The sequence below is a fragment of the Tachyglossus aculeatus genome, chromosome X4 (genome assembly GCF_015852505.1).
Source record: "Tachyglossus aculeatus isolate mTacAcu1 chromosome X4, mTacAcu1.pri, whole genome shotgun sequence".
NCBI classification, from domain to species: Eukaryota; Metazoa; Chordata; class Mammalia; order Monotremata; family Tachyglossidae; genus Tachyglossus; species Tachyglossus aculeatus.
The window spans coordinates 29,705,709-29,725,531 of NC_052098.1; the positions used below are offsets into that span (position 1 = coordinate 29,705,709).

At 44.3% G+C, this 19,823-nt stretch overlaps 1 non-coding gene across 1 annotated transcript; it reads right to left on the reverse strand.

The window, feature by feature from the left end:
- Positions 1 to 18,646: 18,646 nt before the first annotated feature.
- LOC119948285 lies at positions 18,647 to 18,784 on the reverse strand. Its single transcript, XR_005456692.1, has one exon. It is a non-coding gene; the product is annotated as a small nucleolar RNA SNORA7 (small nucleolar RNA).
- Positions 18,785 to 19,823: the final 1,039 nt, after the last annotated feature.

Below are 19,823 nucleotides of genomic sequence, written 5' to 3' on the forward strand. Positions count from 1 at the left end.
TGAAATGTCCTAACCATCTTTTTAGGATTCCGTCCTTGTCTGTGATGAGACTGGAGCCTTCTTTGCCCTAGATGCAAAAAAATACCACTCAATCAATCAATCAAGAGGGATTGATTGATTAGCCCTGCATTGGGAAAATAACTGGATGGCTGAGAGGCAAGGCTGGCTTAGGATAGGCACAATAAATACCATTAAAGCTATAGATATAACCTTTGCTTCTCTTTGAGAAAGCTGATTTCCTGTAGAAATAGTAATGGCAAGGTACTAAGAAATGTGTCTTTCAAAGGGAAGTTTTTGATTACCACCACAGATGATCCTGAATAAGCTTTGCTAATAAGATCTTTATTTCCCCTTGCCACTTTTCATTGTAACAGGCTATCATCATAATAATAATGATGGTATTTATTAAGCGCTTACTATGTGCCAAGCACTGTTCTAAGCGCTGGGGAAGATACAAGGTAATCAGGCTGTCCAACATGGGGTTCACAGTCATAATCCCCATTTTATAGATGAGGGAACTGAGGCCCAGAGAAGTGAAGTGACTTGCCCAAGGTCACACAGCAGACAAGTGGTGGAGCCAGAATTAGAACCCATGATCTCTGACTCCCAAGCCCAGGCTCTTTCCACTAAGCCACACTGCTTCCCCCATGTCTTCTCTAGCACATCAAGCTATGTTTTTCTTCATTTGCGATGGTGGCGGCCAAATTCAAATTCAGAATAAAGTCAAATATTGCCTGATTTATTTGTTTTATGTTAATCCACATAAATGAAATCATCCCTGATAAGAATAATAATAATTGATGGTAATTGTTGAGCTCTGGGGTAGATACAAGGTAACCGGGTTGTCCCACGTGGGGCTCACAGTCCTAATCACCATTTTACAGATGAGGTAGTTGAGGCACAGAGAAGTTAAGTGCCTGTACCAAAGTCACACAGCAGACAAGCGGTGGAGCCAGGATTAGAATCCATGACCTCTGACTCCCAAGCCCGTGTTCTTTCCACAAGCCACACTGCTTCTATGTGCCATCGCTGTCTGAGTGCCTCTCTCTCTGTTACACCCAGGAAACAGGGTGCAGCACTCTATAGCCAACAAATGAATGATCTGGGCACAGAGACTCAACCTGGCACCTGCAGTTTTATATTTCCTGGGGGATCAGCTACCTCCTCCTTCCCCAAAGCCTCCCACTTCAGTTTCCTTTCTCCTCTCTTCCTCTCCTCTCTCTCATCCTTTCCCCTCTCTTTATCTTTACACTCCCCTACCCTTTCCCTTCCCCCTGACAGCATTAGCAGTACAATGACATCATCACAGCATTAGTGTTGAAGCAGTTGTTTATTTTGGCTTGCTTTATTTTGCAGTTTCCATATTTGCCAGCTTCCCTATTTGAAAAACAATCTATCTAATCTGACTTCATCACTTTCCTCAAATGTCCTCCTTGCTCCCTGTGGATTTGTTCAGGGGTCCATAGAAAGTTGAATTAATTTTAAACTTGTACCTTTCCAGACTCACCAGCTTTCCCCTTGTGTTTAGTTTTAAAATTGCTCTACCACTAGTTTGATTTTTAATGCCAGCAGCCTTTTTTATGGTATTTGTTTAGCACTTACTATGTGCCAGGCACTCTACTAAGCCTTGGGGTAGTTACAGTACAATCAGGTTGGACACAGTCCATGCCCCAAGTGAGGCTCACAGTCATAATCTCCATTTTACAGATGAGGTAAATGAGGCACAGAATAGTGAAGTGACTTGCCAAAGGTCACACAGCAGACAAGTGGCGGAGCCAAGATTAAGAACCCAGGTCCTTCTGATTCCGGGCCCATGTTCTATCCACTAGGCCATGCTGTTCTAACCTTTGGTTCAGGTGGAGTCCATCCTCCCCCATGCAAGTTCCATCTGTCCCCAAAGCTCCTCCGCTAGTTTATAAGCAGGGATAGTGTCTACCAACTCTATTGTATCAATCAATTATTCATATTTATTGAGAGCTTTCTGTGGTAGAGAACTGTGCTTTGGGAGAGTATAATTCAATAAAATTGGTAAGCACATTTCCTGCCCTTAAGTAGTTTACAGTTTCTTCCAAGTGCTCTAATAGTAATAATAATAACTGTGGTATTTGTTAAGCACTTACTACATCCCTGTCCCACATAGGGCTCACAGTCCTAATCCCCATTTTACAGATCAGGTAACTGAGGCACAGAGAAGTGAGGTAACTTGCCCAAGGTAGCACAGCAGACAAGTAGAAGAGCTGGGATTAGAACCCAGATCCTCAGACTCCCACGCCTGGGCTCATCCATTAGTCCACACTGCTCTGTACACAGAAAGCAAACAATAATTGCCACTGATTAATAAAACTTCCCTTGTTCCTAATGTATTCAAACCCTTTCTCTGTTCAATTGTTTCAGTCACAAATTAAGCCTCTGGATTTCTGCCTACCTCTGGATCCCTGTGTGTGGAATTGGCAGGATTTCAGAAATTGCTTTCAGAAGTTCCCAACTTCAGGCTACTGCTCGACAACCTAAAGTTGACCTCTCCGCTATGCTACCTGTGTCATTGGTATCACTATGTGCCATGACCACCAGCTCCTCCTCTGCCTCCTCTGTCAGCCCATCTACCCGTCTCAACAGGTCCACTCCAGGGAACTTACATATAATCCTCTCAGGTGTCACAAGTTCAGGAGCTAGTGAATGGCAATGAAGTGATTATTTCTGAAATTTACTTCTTCCACTGCCAAGGAATACAGTTTCCAGGAATAGGTCACCTTATCTCTCCCCCTCCCAAATAAATGTTGATAAAAAAGGCAGCATTCATCCAGACCACACTGCTTGGCTGGCTCAGGAACAGGGAGCTGACTAGGACCCAGGCTGCAGAATTGAGCACAAAGGTTTCAATGACTTCTTATTTCCTGGCAACAGTGTTGTGGGATGTGATCCCAAGCAGGAGTCCAGCTCCAGGAAGCATGCCAAGAGAAGGAAGATGTAACTGAATCATCTGATCCCGGAACAGAGCATCAGACTATCCAATTATAATAATAATAATAATGGCATTTATTAAGTGCTTACTTCTTACTAGCATCCTTACAGTTTTGGGGGGGGGGGGGGTTAGCTCAAAGGAACCAGAGAATTGGGTACCCCTCTCCATTCTGGCAATAGAGATGCCTTCAATAGATGCTCTTTTAGAAATTAGAAGCTGCAATATGTTTTCGGCTGAGCAACTTCAAAATCACTCCAGAGAGATAGGGTTCTGGCTACTGTGTTGTCTGGAAGAAGCCTGTATAGCCTGTAATATTAGTATAGCACATCTAAGGATAAAGGCAAGGACTAGTGTACAGAGCACTGAACTAGGAGTCAGACAACATGGATTCCCTACTCACTTTCCTCACTGAGTCACTGTATCCCCAAGCAAGTGGCTTAACCTGAATTTGTTTGCTTATCATTAGGTTCCCACCTCTAGTTACTTTTGAGGTCGGTCACCTAGTTCCCAGGGTTCTAGTATCCATGACCATTTATATTTGGGGTAGGGGCTTTGGGGACTCCACTGTAATGCACCCTGAAACTGCCCCAGTAATTTGCTGCCACCATGCCATGGATCTTAGTAGTAGTAGTAATAGTATGTACTAGCGCTTTTGGCATGCAGGGCACTGTACCAAGCACTGGGAAAGTATACACTGGTTGGAGTTAGACATGGCCCCTGTCCCTGTCTAAAATGAGAAGGGGGAGAGAGGAGTGGTAGCAGATACATAAGGAGAGATGAAAAAGCCACTAAGGCAACATAAAGACAAAAGCGAGAATTAGTATCATACCATGAGCAGAAGAATTTCTTGGATATGAAACTCCCAAAAGGTGCAGGACGCATCCAGGGTTCATCAAGTCATCAGCCCAGTAGTAGTAGTAGTAGTTGTAGTAGTAGTGGCGGTAGCAGCAGCAACAGCGTTAATTGAGTGCCTGCTAGGTGCAATGCATTGTACTAAGGGCTTAAGAAGTTCAAAACAAAGAAGAGACGTTCTCTACCCACAAAGAGCTTATAAGCTAATGTGGGGACAGAAAAATATTTTCAAATAGAGTAATTAAAATTAAGAATTGAATGTATAGTTGACATGTATAGATGTATTCAGATATACAAAAGGGCCAAGGATGTCTGCAGGTAAGTTCGTAAATGCTAGAGATAGTTTATAAAATTGGGGGTTCTGGGAATTTATTAGGGAAGACTTGTTGGAGGAGGTAAGATTTGAATATGGGGAGACCTGTGGTCTAGCGGATTTGGAGAAGGAGGGAGTTCCAAACCAGGGACTGATATGAGTGAAGGGACTGAGACAGGAAAGTCGAGTGAGGTACAGTTAAGGAGTTAGTTTGGAAGTGGGAGAGCAGGTTGGGGTATTGCCAGTGAAGGCAGCGGATAAACAGTCAGCACTCAATAAATATGACTGATTAATTGAGGCGGATCCAATAGTCCAGCCACAATATGACCAGCGTTTGAACTGTGGTGGTAGCAGTTTGGGTGGAGAGGAAGGGGTGGATCCGGGGGACATTGTGTTGGAAGAACTGACAGGATTTGGTAGTAGGTTGAATGTGAGAGTAGAGAGACAGCAAGGGGTCAGGGAAGACACCAAGGATGTGAGATTATAGAACTGGGAGGATGGTCATAATTTATTTTAATGCCTTTCCTCCCCTCTAGACTGTCAATCAGTGGCATTTATTGAGCACTGACTGTATGCAGAGCACTGACCTAAAGGCTTTGAGGAGTACAATACAATAGAGTAGGTAGACACGATCACTGCCTATAAAGAGCTTGCATACTAGAGAGGGAGAGAGACATCAGAATGAATTACAGATGGGTGTATACATAAGTTCTGTGGGAGGAGTGGATATCAAAGTTCTTAAGGGCAACAGATCCAAGTTCACAGGTGAAGCAGAAGGGACAGGTTAAACAGAGAAAGGAGGGCTTATAGGAGATAGGATTTTAGGCAGGCTTTGAAGATGGGGAGAAGGGTGGTCTATCTGATATGATGGGTGAAGAAATTTAATGCCAGAGAGAGAATGTAAGCAAAGTGCCAACGGTGGGAGAGACAAGATGAAAGTACAGACAGTAGGTTGGTGTTGGAGGAGTGAAGTGTGCAGGTTGGGTGGCAGTAGGAGGTCAGGTAGTAGAGGGATGAGAAGAGCTGATTGAGTCCCTTCTATATTGTAAGTTCCTGGTGGACAGGGACTGTGTCTACCAAATCTTTTACATTGTACTCTTAGCTCTTCACAGAGTAAGCGCTCAATGAATACCACTGATGGATTGATTAAAGCTGATGGTAAGGAGTTTCTGTTTGATGTGGAGGTTTTTTGGAGGCTTTTGAGGGGCAGGAAGATATAGACTTAATTTTTAGTTAGGATATGATCCAGGCAACAGAGTGAAGTATGGACTGGAGTGGAGAGGTCGATGAGGAGGTTGTTACAGTAGTCAAGGTGGGATAGGACAAGTGCTTGGATCAGTGTGGTAGCACTTTGTATCAGTCAATCAATGATATTTATTGAGTGCTTGCTATGTGCAGAGCACTGTACTAAGGATAGTAGTTTGAGACTGAGATGGGAAAGTTGGGAAGAGTGGGTTTAGGGGAAACGAAGAGTAGTTCTGTTTCAATCCCACCCCCTAAAAATTTGAGGAAGACCATACACCCCACTCCCCACTGTTAATCTCCAAATCTGTAACTTATACACACACACAGATAGCTCAGGCACTCTACCTAAAAAGAGATAACCCGTATTTACTTTGTTAAATGTTTCAACAGCAGCAGCAGTACTTATAAGATGGTATCATAAACTAAATTGAAGAATAACTTCCTATCCCTGATCTGAAACTTGTTCCTAAATTAAACCCAGAGGCTACTGCACCCTGAAATCCACTGCTCTACTTCTCTTAGCAGCTCCTCTGTGGGCATACTGTCCACTGGTCTTTCCCTGGTTCCTGGTGAAAACTGGCATTCCACGCCCCTTCCCTTCAGTCATCTAACACAGGCTCTTCTGCTTATTGGCTCTGAGGTTTCCTCCCTCTTTCCTACACCCAAATCCTCCCCTATATTGGATGGGATCCACTGAGGTTCCCAGGTGAGTGGCCGACACCCTGGGCAAGAGAGCTTCCCATCTAGGAGGGGTACTGAGCTGGGAATAAAAAATATCTGGGCCTTCCCCTTTTTCTGTGTGGGCCTCGCAAGCTGGACACCTAGTGGATAGAGCATAGGCCTGGGAGTCAGAAGGACTTGGGTTCAAATCCGAGTTCTACCACTTGTCTGCTGTGTAACATTGGACAAGTCACTTCACTTTTCTGTGCCTCAGTTACCTCATCTGTAAAATGGAGATTAAGACTGTGAGACCCCATGTGGGACAGGGACTGTGTCCAACCTGATTAGCTTTTATCTACCCCAGCTCTTAGAACAGTGCTTGACACATAGGAAGCACTTAACAAATTCCATCATTAATATTCACAGTTATGAAGTCTAATGAGACAGTGCTACACCACTCATCTGCTGTGTGGCCTTGGGCAAGGCACTTCACTTCTCTGTGCCTCAGTTGCCTCATCTGTAAAATGAGGATTAAGACTGTGAGCCCCATGCAGGGCAGGGACTGTGTCCAGCCTGATTTCCTTGTATCGACCCCAGCACTTAGTACAGTGTCCGGCATATAGTAAGCACTTAACAAATACCACAGTTATTATTATAATTCTTTAACACTGCATTTCCTAGTATTTTTTCTTTGAGGAAATGAGTTCTCCAGCTCCACAGGAATGAATATTTCCAGCATAATCTCTGAATTATGACTCCCCTATCATATCGAACATGAACATATCACATCTAAGATCACATCTCCTCCAAGAAGCCTTCCCCAATTAAGCCCTCTTTTCTCTGGCTTGCTCTCCCTTCTGGTCATCTGTGTACCTCAATTTGTGACCTTTGGATAGTTGATATTCTCCCTACCCACAAACACACAACAGTTACATGCATATCTTTAAATTATATATTATAAATTATTTATTCATTTTAATGTCTGTCTCCCCCTCTAGGCTGTAAGCCTGTTATGGGCAGGGAATGTTTCTGCTAATTCTGTTGTATTATACTCTCCCATGTGCTTAGTACAGTAAGTGCTCCATAAATACAATTGATTGATTGATTGATTAATGCTGACAAGTGGGCTTCAAGTAATACCTGCCAAGTGTCTGTGGTGGTAGGTTGCCCAGTTTCCTTCTGTCGCTCTACTCAGCAATTAGTCCCTGAAAGGGATCCACAAGAAAGCAAACACCTGGTTTCAAAAGATGTTTTTCAAGCTAGCTCTGATGCTCACTCCAAGCCTGGCAGACACCACAACGCTGTTTACTGAGTCACTCTCCACCATCCAAAATCAAGCCACAACTTCTTCAAAGAGATCGTCTTGTTGGCCTTGTATCCAAAACTCATTTTACAGGCTGTGTTGAAAAAAAAAAAGCATCCGTGAAAGTAGCATATGTGATATAATAAGCAAGCTCTAGCCTCTTGCCTTGCCTAGAAAATGATCCCTTTTCTTTCAGATTTAACTTCATAATAGCTGATACTGCCAGCTTGGAGAAAGTCAGAGCCCTGTGCACTCCTTGAAGGGGAGAGGTGGGAGTATGGGGGAGGTGGGGGAGAAGTCCATTTCAGTGCTCTTTTGCCTTCCTTCAAAGAGTCTCAACCACTCCCACCCTGATCCGCAACGCTTATGCTTTACTCTCTGCTGGAGTCTGTCCCATGGCCTAATTTCCAGGGAACTATCATTTACATTCTGAATGCTTAAATTACCACCAACTCAAAACTTAAAGTAATGACATTTATGTACACTTCCACACACACATGCCCAGATACACACACACACACACACACACACACACACTTAGAAACCAGTAGCCTAAATAATTTACACTTCAAGATGGATATTTGTGGAAGTACAAAGTACCAGACTGACCTCATCCCTTTTAAAACTGGACAAATGCAATCTTCATGAATTTTTTTCCTATCATTTTTTTTAGAAAGAAAATGTGCTCACTCTACTGTGGATATATTTATCTCTGAGACAAAAATGGGTGAGGAACAGAAAATGAAGGGGGGAAAAGCATAGAGACTATGTAAGCACATCAGAAAGGAGAGGAAGACAGCTTCCATCTGGCACCAGGTAGCACCTGCTTGTTGTCTGATGAAGTAGATGCCCTTGAGCTTGACTATTCTCAGTACCACATAGCAGCTAGGGCCCAGTGGAACTAAGGACATGTGGCAGAGGTGGGAGTGGGATTGGCCACTGTGGCCATTGCTGTTGCATCAGTCCTGCGAATCCAAAGGAAGAGCCAGTCTGAATGTTCATGGTATGATACAGCCCTCTTTTCTCTCTGATTGTTTTTTACCACTCCCATCTTTATTTAAATCAGGATCCTGAGATATTAATTGTTAAGGTTTGGCAGTTTCAGGCAAAATACAGTAGTCAGTCACGGCCATGCCAACCCCTCTTCAAGAGGAGCCTGAAATTCTATTTGTCTAGCCACAGCCCCCTGCTGACTTTCAGTTTTATTTCATGTATCATTTTTTGTCCATGTCTCTTAAGCTGTTTTAATGTTTTATTATTTCATTGTTCCCAGTGTATCTTTCTCCAGTCCTCTCCCCCACCTATGTTCAGGGATTGTGAGCCCCTTGAGGGACAGGGTCCATGTTTAATTTCCACCTGTGTAATCTTTCCCAGCACTTAGTACAGTGTTCTGCACATAGTAAGTGCTTAATAAATTCTATTGCTACCACTATTACTATTATTACAGTCAACCTTTGTTCAGTTACAATTAAGCAAAGTATCCTACTTTGTAACTTTCCATCATTGTTCTGTGATTTCCAAAACTTTTCCTCCTGAAAATTTAATGGGCTATGTTGGATATGGCCATGATGTCTGGACTCCCCAGGCTCTCTGGAAACCTGCAGCGAGCACTCCTGCTATCTCCGGACGATGCCCAAGCTTATGGGGACCATACTGAGTGATTTCATGAACCTGCAGCATCTCTTCAGACCTGCCCAGCAGACCATAAACGACCCAAAACACAAAGAATAGCAAATACATGAAATTACTACCCACGGCCAGTGAGTCGCAAAAATCACTTGCTGGTGGCCTTGGGCAAGATACTTAATTTTTCTGTGTCTCAGTTTTTTCATCTGTAAAATGGGGATTCAATGCCAGTTCTCCTTCCCCATTAATAATAATGGTACTTGTTAAGTGTTTACTAAGTGCCAAACATTGTTCTAAGCGCTGGGGTAGATACAAGTTAATCAGGTTGGACACAGTCCCTGTACCAGTGGGGTTCACACTCTTAATCCCCATTTTACAGATGAGGTAACTGAGGCCCAGAGAAGTTAAATGACTTGCTCAAGGTCACACAGTAGACATGTGGCAGAGCTGGGATTAGAACCTAGTTCTTTCTGACTTCCAGGCCCATGCTCTATTCACTAAGCTACACCCTTAGACCGTGAGCCCCGTCTGAGACAGGGACTCTGATCTTTCCCAGAGCTTATAACAGTGCTTGACATGTAGTAAGCACTTAACAAATATAACAATAACAATTTTTTTATACAGATTTTTGGTTGTGTGATTGCATCCATTAGATGGCATTCCCTAGAGAGAGACCATTCTCTCTACTTCTTTTGCTTGTTCCCAAGTATCTCGTACAGTGTTCTGCACATCAGAGGTGCTCTGGAAATACTAATGATGATAATGATGATGGGGGGCAATGATTACTGCACGCTCTGCATGCTTCCTGCCTGCTGTGATCCCTCTGTTTCCCCTCCACCTTCTCCCCACCCCACTGACCTGGGACTTCCCAGGGCAGCAGTGTGGGTCGGTATGGGGATATGAACCTAGAAAAACCTGAAATGCTAGGTGTCAACCAGACAGATTTGCTGCTGATCTCATCATCCTCAGATGGGGTTCTGGGGCACGATGAGTTGTACGTGGCCCCCCAAGAGGGCTTAATCGAGGAAGGCTCCCTGGAGGAGATGTGACCTAAATAAAGCTTTGAAGGCGGGGAGAGTGGTGGTCTGGTGTATATGGACAGGGAGGGAATTCCAGGCCAGAGAGAGGACATAGGGAAGGAGTCGGTGACAAGATAGATGAGATCGGGGCACAGTGAGCAAGCTAGTACTAGAGGAGTGAAGAGGGCAGACTGGGCTGTAATAGGAGATCAGTGAGGTGAGAGGTAGGAGGGGGTGAGCTGATTGAGTGAGTGTTTTAAAGCCAGTGGGAAGTAGTTTCTGTTTGATGCAGAGGTGGATGGGCAATCACTGATGGTTCTTAAGGCCCTACTGAGAGCTCACGTCCTCCAGGAGGCCTTCCCAGACTGAACCCCTTCCTTCCTCTCCCCCTCGTCCCCCTCTCCATCCCCCCCATCTTACCTCCTTCCCTTCCCCACAGAACCTGTATATATGTATATATGTTTGTACATATTTATTACTCTATTTATTTATTTATTTATTTTACTTGTACATATCTATTCTATTTTATTTTGTTAGTATGTTTGGTTTTGTTCTCTGTCTCCCCCTTTTAGACTGTGAGCCCACTGTTGGGTAGGGACTGTCTCTATATGTTGCCAATTTGTACTTCCCAAGCGCTTAGTACAGTGCTCTGCACACAGTAAGCGCTCAATGAATACGATTGATGATGATGATGATGATTAAGGAGAGGGGAGATGTGGACTGAACTTTATTTAGAAAAAATGATCTGGCCAGCAGAGTGAAGTATGGACTGGAGTGAGGAGAGATAGGAGGTAGGAAGGTCAGCAAGGATGCAGATTCAGTAATCAAGGTGATCAAGGTGGGGTGTAAGGGTTCGGATCATGTGGTAGCAGTTTGGATGGAGAGGAACTGTCTCTCCCATTCTTCTCTGTTCTCTTTCCTACCATATGCATCCTAGGACTCTAGTCCCAGGACTTTGCTTCAGGTTTGGCAGGGGAATTAAGCGAGCAGGTTGGTCCAGCATTGGTACTTTTCAAGTTGCTGAATGATTTCCACATTCCCAGGCATTTGTCATTGGTGTGACATGTGTTGACCCTCTGCCAGGCCAGACAGATTTCTGGGCTACTGGGCCCCAGAGTGGCCCTTCCATCAGTGAAACTTACTGGATTGATGTTGCCCAGTGTAACATCAGTAGGAGGCAGGGTTAGGAATGGGCCAGAGATACTGTTGTCCCATGCTTTTCCTGGAAAAAGTGCCAAAAGGGCAGCTTACTTCACAGTCTGTTGGATGAGTGACCAAATTCCCTTGTAGGTAAATCCAACCTTGGGGGCAATGATCTAACAGGCCAGAGAGTCCAGGGACCCAGATAACTACTGAAATCAGGTGGTGGCTGTGAGCACTCTCTACCCACCCTAACACCACCAGAAAAATGGATAAATACAATGAGTAGGTCAGAAACCTGGCACTGATCTGGATACTACTGAACCAGTTAGTGTGGCTCTGAACTTGATCAATAATTAACTTCTGGGTCCCTGAAGTTATTTGGCTAAGGGCTAAAAGAGGGCTAGAGGTTAAATTCAGTGTTACTTCATTAGCATTTGTGAGGAAACACCTTGTTATAAACAGGGGCAGCTGCTGATCCTTCCATTAGCCCTGTGGCTGCCATTACCACTGCAGCTGCATTGGCCTTTCCGGGCCACTGAAAGACTTTCCGTAACTTCTCCTGGTCGAGGCTTGGTATTATCCTCCGCTGCTGTTGGTGGTAGGACACCTCTACCTGCACCCAGGACAGGCTGTGGGGGAGACCTCACCACCAGTTCTACTGGGGCCATGCTGATAGTAGCCATGCTGCTCTGTCCTAAGTGGAAGGAGTAGGAAAGCCACTGCAGTGGACCGGGCAGAGGTGAGTCAGTGTGACTATGCCTGTGGGTGTCCATGTACACATTCAGGTAGTTCCCTGCCTCTTCGTCCCTCTACATGTTCCTCCATTCACTTGTCAATCAAACAATCAATGGATTTTATTGAACATGGTAATGAGTGCTTGGGAGAACACAATCCAACGGAAGGGGTAGATGTGATTCCTGCCCATAGGGAGCTTTCAATCTAGAAGAGGACCTCCCTGTCCCCCTATTTGTCCCTCCATTTTCCTTTTACTTGTCCCTTCTTTTATCTGCCCATTTTCTGTTCTCTTCTTTTGTTGTTTTTGCCTTGAAGCAGCGTGGATCAGTAGAAAGAGCCCGGGCTTTGGAGTCAGAGGTCATGGGTTCAAATCCTGACTCTGCCAATTGTCAGCTGTGTGACTTTGGGCAAGTCACTTAACTTCTCTGTGCCTCAGTTCCCTCATCTGTAAAATGAGGCTTAAGATTGTGAGCCCCCTGTTGGACAACCTGATCACCTTGTATCCTCCCCAGTGCTTAGAACAGTGCTTTGCACATAGTAAGTGCTTAATAAATGCCATTGTTATTATTTTGTCTATTTGTCTTTCAGTCTTTTCTGCCTTTCCAGCCTTCTCCCCTGGAGGTCCCATCCCTTAGTGCACTTTGAACTCATAAAAATCTGGTCCATGTATTTGAGCAGCCCAGTGGAGAAGCACCCATATGCAAAATGCTGCACCTGTGCAGTACATCCCTCTAGAAGTGAGGCCTAGTAATAATTATTATAGTATTTGTTAAGCATTTATGTGTCAGGCTGGAGTGGATACAAGCAAATCAGGTTGGACACAGTCCCTGTCCCATATGGGGCTCACAGTCTCACTCCATTTTACAAATGAAATAACTGAAGCCCAGAAAAGTGAAGTAACTTGCCTAAGGTCACACAGCAGACAAGTGGTGGAGGTGGGATTAGAACCCATGACCTTTTGACTCCTAGGCCCGTGCTCTATCCACTATGCCATGCTACTTCTCACCTAGGCCACTTCCAATTTGGTCTAGTTCTGAACTGGAATGCTTCACCACCCAAACTGGGGTGATGGAGTGGGATTACAGGGACACCAGAGGGGCATTTGAACACAGCTTGTGTTCTTAAACTGTTTCCTTTTTCCTCCTAGCTTTCAATTTCCCAATTTCAGCTCACTATTCAGCAGCTGTTTGATAATCAATCAATTGATCATATTTGGGAGAGTACAGTACAGCTGAGTTCATAGACATGTTCCCTTCCCACAGTTAGCTTTCAGTCTAGAGTTTAATACTGTTGTTCATTTTCCTCACATGTGAATAGTGCACGGGCCTGGGAGTCAGAAGGTCATGGGTTCTAATCCCAGCTCTGCCACTTGTCTGCTGTGTGACCTTGGGCAACTCACTTCACTTCTCTGGGCCTCAGTTACCACATCTGTAAAATGGGGATTGAGACTGTGAGCCCCATGTGGGACAGGGACTGTGTTGAACCCAATTTGCTGCTACCTACCCCAGTGCTTAGTATAGTGCCTGCCACATAGTAAGTGCTTAACAAATACCACAATTATTATTATAATTGTTTATAAATCTTTTACATGTTTTCTTGGGAGTGCGCCTCTAGGGTACAGTATTTTGTGTACAGCAATTCTTGAATGATGGTCTCTAGGAGTTTGGATGGTGCTCAAAGTGAGTTGGAAGAGTTTCCCTGTAGTCATAGAAGCTGCATAAAATTAATTGAACAAGTCTGCACCCACCAAGCATCCCTGTTTACTCCACTGACGGTGGAGAATGGATGGAACAGGTCACCCCTAGCTCAGGCCTTGCCAGTCGTGCCACCATGAAATATTCTCAGAAACTTAGAAGTTTTCAGGGTAGCTAAATTTGCAAGTGGATTCCAGAATCCACATCTCTTGGTGGTGACAAATACTTTTGTAAGGTCTGGGAAAACTCTCCTGTCCCCATACAGACACCTTCAATTTCTTGATCCCTCCAATTATCCCAAATCGTCATGCCCCATTTGGTCTCCTTTGCAAACCTAATCTCTCTATGCACAAATCCACATCCTCAATGCTGCTCTCTCCACTGAACTCAACTCTCTCATTCCCCTGTCCCTTCATCTACCTTTTATTCACTCATTCAATTGTATTGAGCACTTACTGTGTACAGAGCACTGTACTAAGCACTTGGGGGAATACAACAATAATGAGACACATTCCCTGCCCACAATGAATTTACAGTCTAGAGGGGGAGACAGACATTAATATGAATGAATAGATTACAGATATGTACCTAAATTCTGTGGGGCTGGGGTGGGGAAGAACAAAGGGAGCAAGTCAGAGTGATGCAGAAGGGAGTGGGAGAAGAGGAAAATGGGGGTCTTAATCAGGGCAGGCCTCTTGGAGGATATGTGCCCTCAATAAGGCTTTGAAAGGGGGAGGGAGAAATTGTCCATCAAATTAGAGGAAGGAGGGCATTCCAGGTCAGAGGCAGGAAGTGGGTGAGGGATCAGCAGAGAGATAGACAAGATTGAGGCACATGGAGAAGGTTAGCATTAGAGGAGTGAAGTGTGCGGGCTGGGTTGGAGTAGGAGAGTAGTGAGGTGAGGTAGGAGGGGACAAGGTGATTGAGTGCTTTAAAGCCAATGGTGAGGAGTTTTTGAGACTCTAAGTCCTAGCTGGGTTGTGTCCAAACTGATTAACTTGTATCTACCTCAGCACTTAATACAGTGCCTGGCATATAGTAAGTATTTAACAAATACCATAAAAAAAACTAGGCACCCAATAAATGGTATTGGTGATGATGATGATGGTAATGAAGAATGACAGAGCCAGTTAATTCAGAAAAGTGTCCCCTGGGTCCAGATTCTTTCATGCCTGACCACTGATCTATTGGGACTTCAGCCCTGTATGTTCTGATATTTTTTCAATAACAATTCCTGTGGTTCTTACCAAAACTATGTTTTTTCATTAAATGATTAAATTGCATTGAGTTGCAGTTTGTTCTATGATCTGCATGCTCCCATGCCTAAGAGAAGTGGGTAGTGGCATATCACCCTCATACCTGCTTTCACTGGGCTCAGCAGCTGTTAAGCTGAAGAAGAGCTAGGGGACCCAGGGGAGAATGTCCAGAGACACGATGCCTCTGGGAATCACGGTTGCACTTTTGCTCCAATTTAGGAATTGAGCAAAAACCCAGGGGGATACACAAAAGCACCTGATAGTCTAAGGGTTGGGTGATGTACCTGAATGTAGGCTCCAGGTCATGCTGAATGTACACAAATGGTTACAGCTAGGAAGCAGGGTTGGGGAAACCCATGGCGACTCCAAGGGCAATCCCAGGGGTTGGGAGCAGTGGCAATAGGTCCTTGGATCTGAACATTTGCTGTTTTTTCTTTTTTTTTTCTTTTTTAATGGTATTTGTTAAGCACTTACTATGTGCCAGGCACCATTCTAAGTGCTGGGTTAGATGCAAGCTGACCAAGTTGGATACTGTCCATCTCACATGGGGCTCCCAGTCTTAATCCCCATTTTACAGATGAGGTAACTGAGGCACAGAGAAGTTGTGACTTGCCCAAGGTCACACAGCAGACAAGTGGCACAGTGGAATTAGAACTCAGGTCCTGCTGACTCCCAGGCCTGGACTCTATCCACAAGGAGGCCACACTGCTTTTCTGGATTGGGCTCAGCACTGGGCTCCAGTGCCACCTCCACAGGGGTTTAGGGCTACTCTCAGATAATGGTCCTTTCCCTCTGCCTCACTGCCAATTTAAAACAACATTCAGCATCCCAACTCCCACTGTTACCTCTAGCTCCCCTCATCACCTACCCAAAATTGCCCTAATTAATCAATCAGCCATATTTATCGAGCGCTTACTGTGTGTAGAGCAAAATACAGAGCACTTGGGAGAACACGGTAGAGTACATGATCCCTGCCCTCAAGAAGCTTGCAATATAGCAGGGGAGAGGGACATTAAAATAAATTACAGGTAGGGCAAGCCACTAAGTTTTAAGGTAATAATAACATTAATAATGATGGTATTTGTTAAGCACTTTCTATGTGCCAAGCACTGTCCTAAGCACTGCAGATATGTACATAAGTGCTATGGGGGATACTCTCACTATTGTCTCTGCCTTCATGAGATTTTAGGATGACTTCCTGTCCCACATTAGTGCAAATGCTGGAATTAACTGTGTGCCAGTATTGAGGAATTCCTTATTTGCAGTGAGTAGCCATTGATTGGCAAATCTGATGAACTAGACATAGATGTGAAAAGCTCATTAGAATATTGTAGCATGCTTTCAGAGTCAAAGAATAAAACCAGGCATTCAAGGATAATGGCAACCTCAATTAAAAGACTACTTTTAATATCTGAAGAGTCTAATAATAATAATAATTGTAGTATTTGATAAGCTCTTACTATATGCCAAGCACTGTACTAAGATCTGGGGTAGAGACAAGATAATCAGGTCCCACCTACAGTTTACACCTAGGAAGCAGGATTGGAGAAACCCAGTTCAAGTAGGAGGGAGAACAGGTATTGAATCCCCATTTTATAGATGAGGTAACTGGGAGAAGTGAAGTGTCTTGCCCAAAGTCACACAGCAGACAAGTGGTGGAGCCAGGACTAGAACCCAGGACCTCTGACTCCCAGGCCCATGCTATTTCCACTAATAATAATAATAACAATAATGGCATTTATTAAGTGCTTACTATGTGCAAAGCACTGTTCTAAGCACTGGGGAGGTTGCAAGGTGATAAGGTTGTCCCACAGGGACAGTCTTAATCCCCATTTTACAGATGAGGGAACTGAGGCACAGAGAAGTTAAATGACTTGCCCAAAGTCACACAGCTGACAATTGGCAGAGCTGGGATTTGAACCCATGACCTCTGACTCCCAAGCCTGTGCTCTTTCCATTGAACCATGCTACTACTCTGTTCACTCAGCCATGCTGCTTCTGATTCTACCCTCAAGAATAGTTCAAGGCAGAACACATTCTCCAGAAACATTCTTAAGTTTGGCCAGAGCCAATGGGGCAAGCTAAGGGAAAGAAGACATTCAGTTGGAAAATCCCACCTGTCTCATTGTCCTCTTTATATTTTTTGCCTTCAGAAACAACCGGCTAAGGGGGCTAGTCACCTTAGTTCAACCAGAAGCTGACAGTCCTTCGTTAGGACTTGAGCCTGGGGATCTCAGATTTCCCCATAGCACCAGTGTCAGGACTGCTAAGCTGCAAGTCAAAAGCAAGTGGCCCTTAGACCAAGTTGGTTAGATTGTCAAGGATATTGGATGATAATAATAATAATAACGGTATTTGTTAAGCACTTGCTATGTGCCAAGCACTGTTCTAAGTGCTGGGATAAATACAAGGTTATCAGGTTGTCCCATGTCTTAATCCCCATCTTACTGATGAGTTAACTGAGGCACAGAGAAGTTGTGACTTGCCCAAAGGCACACAGCTGACAAGTGGTGGAACTGGGATTAGAACCCATGACCTCTGACTCCCAAGCCCGGGCTCTTTCCATTAGGCCAGGAGGATGTGCACACAAAGCTACAGCTTCTTCATAGCCTATGTTCTCCACTGATCTCTACTTGACTGGGTTCAAATTAGGTACCGGGACCAGATGAAAAAGTGTTTTCTGACAAAGCAGAGGTAGACAGTGCTGGGCCAGGCTGTGTGACCTGATGAAAGAAGACTCCCAAAGGAGATGGGTGCTGGATGCACCTTCTTTCAAATGTGTCTTTCCTTGTTGAAAAGGTGCTGTCAGGAGGAAATGTCTGTCAGACAGTAACTGGGCTCAGGTCTTCAAATCTGTCCAGAGGTAGGAGTGATTGCCTGGCTTTGGTCAGTCTAGTGTAGAGGACAATCATACATTTTGTTGTTGTTGTTGTTCGTTTTTGTTTTTGCTTTTCCCTCAATCTTTCGCAAGAAAATGGAAAAGATTCCCTGACCCTTACTAACTCAACAATGGCTTACTAAGTGTGTGAGGGTGCAGGGGTGTCTGCTGCTGTTTAGTTCTCAGAATGTCACCCATACACTACACCATGTGGTACTTATTCAGTGGAATTTGTGGTTACATTGTGAGTTCTATTTGAAGGGCATGTAAATTAAGATTCATTGGTTTAGAAGGATACAGCTATTGTAAACTAGAACAAGTGGTGATTTGGGTATGTTTACAACAACTTTGCCCCATGCTATCCCACATAATTGAACTTCTGTGTTCTTCAACATAGGGAGAATGTAGGTTTTCTTATGTAAGTTTATGCTAATGGTGCTGCTAAAATGGTGTTTCTTAAGCTCTTACTATGTGTCAAGGGCTGTACTAAGCACTGGGGTAGATATACGATAATCAGGTCAGATCCCACAAGGGGCTCACAGTCTAAGTAAGAGAGAGACCAGCTATTGAATCCCCATTTCACAGATGAGTTAACTAAGGCACAGGGAAGTTGTTTCACGCCCAAGGTCACTCAGCAGGCAAGAGCCAAAATTAGAACTCAAGTTTATTGATTCCCAGGCTCATGTTTTTTTTCCATTAGGACATGCTGCTTCAGTTTTTTTGTAAATAGAATCATTTAGGGAGTAGATATTGTCTTATGCTGTCAAGACATCTCTGACCCCCAGCAACTCCATGGACACATCTCTCCTAGAATGTTCCACTCTTCATCTGCAGTCGTTCTGGTAGTATATCCATAGAGCTTTCTTGGTAAAAATACATTGCCGCCTTCCATGCAGTAAAATTGAGTCTCCACCCTCGACTCTCTCTTATGCAGCTGCTGCCCAGCACAGGTGAGTTTTGACTTGTAGCAGATTCCCTTCCATTTTCTAGCCACTGCCCAAGCTAGGAGTGGAATGAGTATGCCTCTGCTTGACTCTCCCTCCTGTAGCCGAGACTGGTAGAGAACTGGAAACTCTCCAGGTGCAATCCTGAGAGGGGGGAGTAGATATTACCAGTCAATCAATCAATGGTATTTATAGATCATTTACTATTTGCAGAGCACTGTACAATGTGAGTTGGCATTTTTGTTTTTTGTTTTTATGGTATTTGTTAAGTATTTACTATGTGCCAGGCACTGATCTAAGTGCTGGAGTAGATACAAGGTAATCATATTGGACACAGTTCACATGGGGCTCACAGTCTTAATCCCCATTTTACAGATAAGGTTACTGAGGCACAGAGACGCTAAGTGACTTGCCCAAGGTCACACAGCAGACAAGTAGAAGAGCTGGGACTAGAATCCAGATCCTTCTGACTCCTGAGCCCATGTCCTATCCACTAGGCCACGCTGCTTCTCTAACATGGTAGGCATGTTTCCTGCCCACAAGAAGAGTACAGTCTAGAGGAGAAGACAGACATTAAATTATGGCTATATACATAAATCCTCTGGGGACGAGGGTGGGGTGACTATAAAGTGCTTAAAGGCTATAGAATAGTGCTTGACATGTAGTAAGCACTTAACAAATATAATAATAAAATAGTAATAATAATACTACAGATCCAAGCACATAGGCTACCACAAGGGAGAAGGGAGTAAAGGAATGAGGACTTAGTTGGGGACAGCCTCTAAGAGGAGATGTGATTTTAGTAGGACTTTGAAGGTGGGGAGAGTGGTGATTTGTCATAAATGGAGAGGGAGTTCCAGGCCAGAGGAAGGATGAGGACAAGGGGTTGGCAGCGAGATGGATGAGCTCAAGGTACAGCGAGTAAGTTGGTGTTAGAGGAGCAAAGTGTGTGAGCTGTGTTGTAGTAGAAAATCCCTAAGGTAAGATAGCTGATTGAGTGTTTTAAAGCCAATGATAAGGAGTTTCTGTTTGTTGTGGAAGTGGATGGACAACCACTGGAGGTTCTTGAGAAGTGGAGAGACATGGACTGAATGGTTTTATAGAAAAGCGATCCAGGCAGTAGTTATGAAGTAAGCACTGAAGTGGGGTGAGGCAGGAGGCAAGCAGGTCAGCGAGGAGGCTGATGCAGTAAT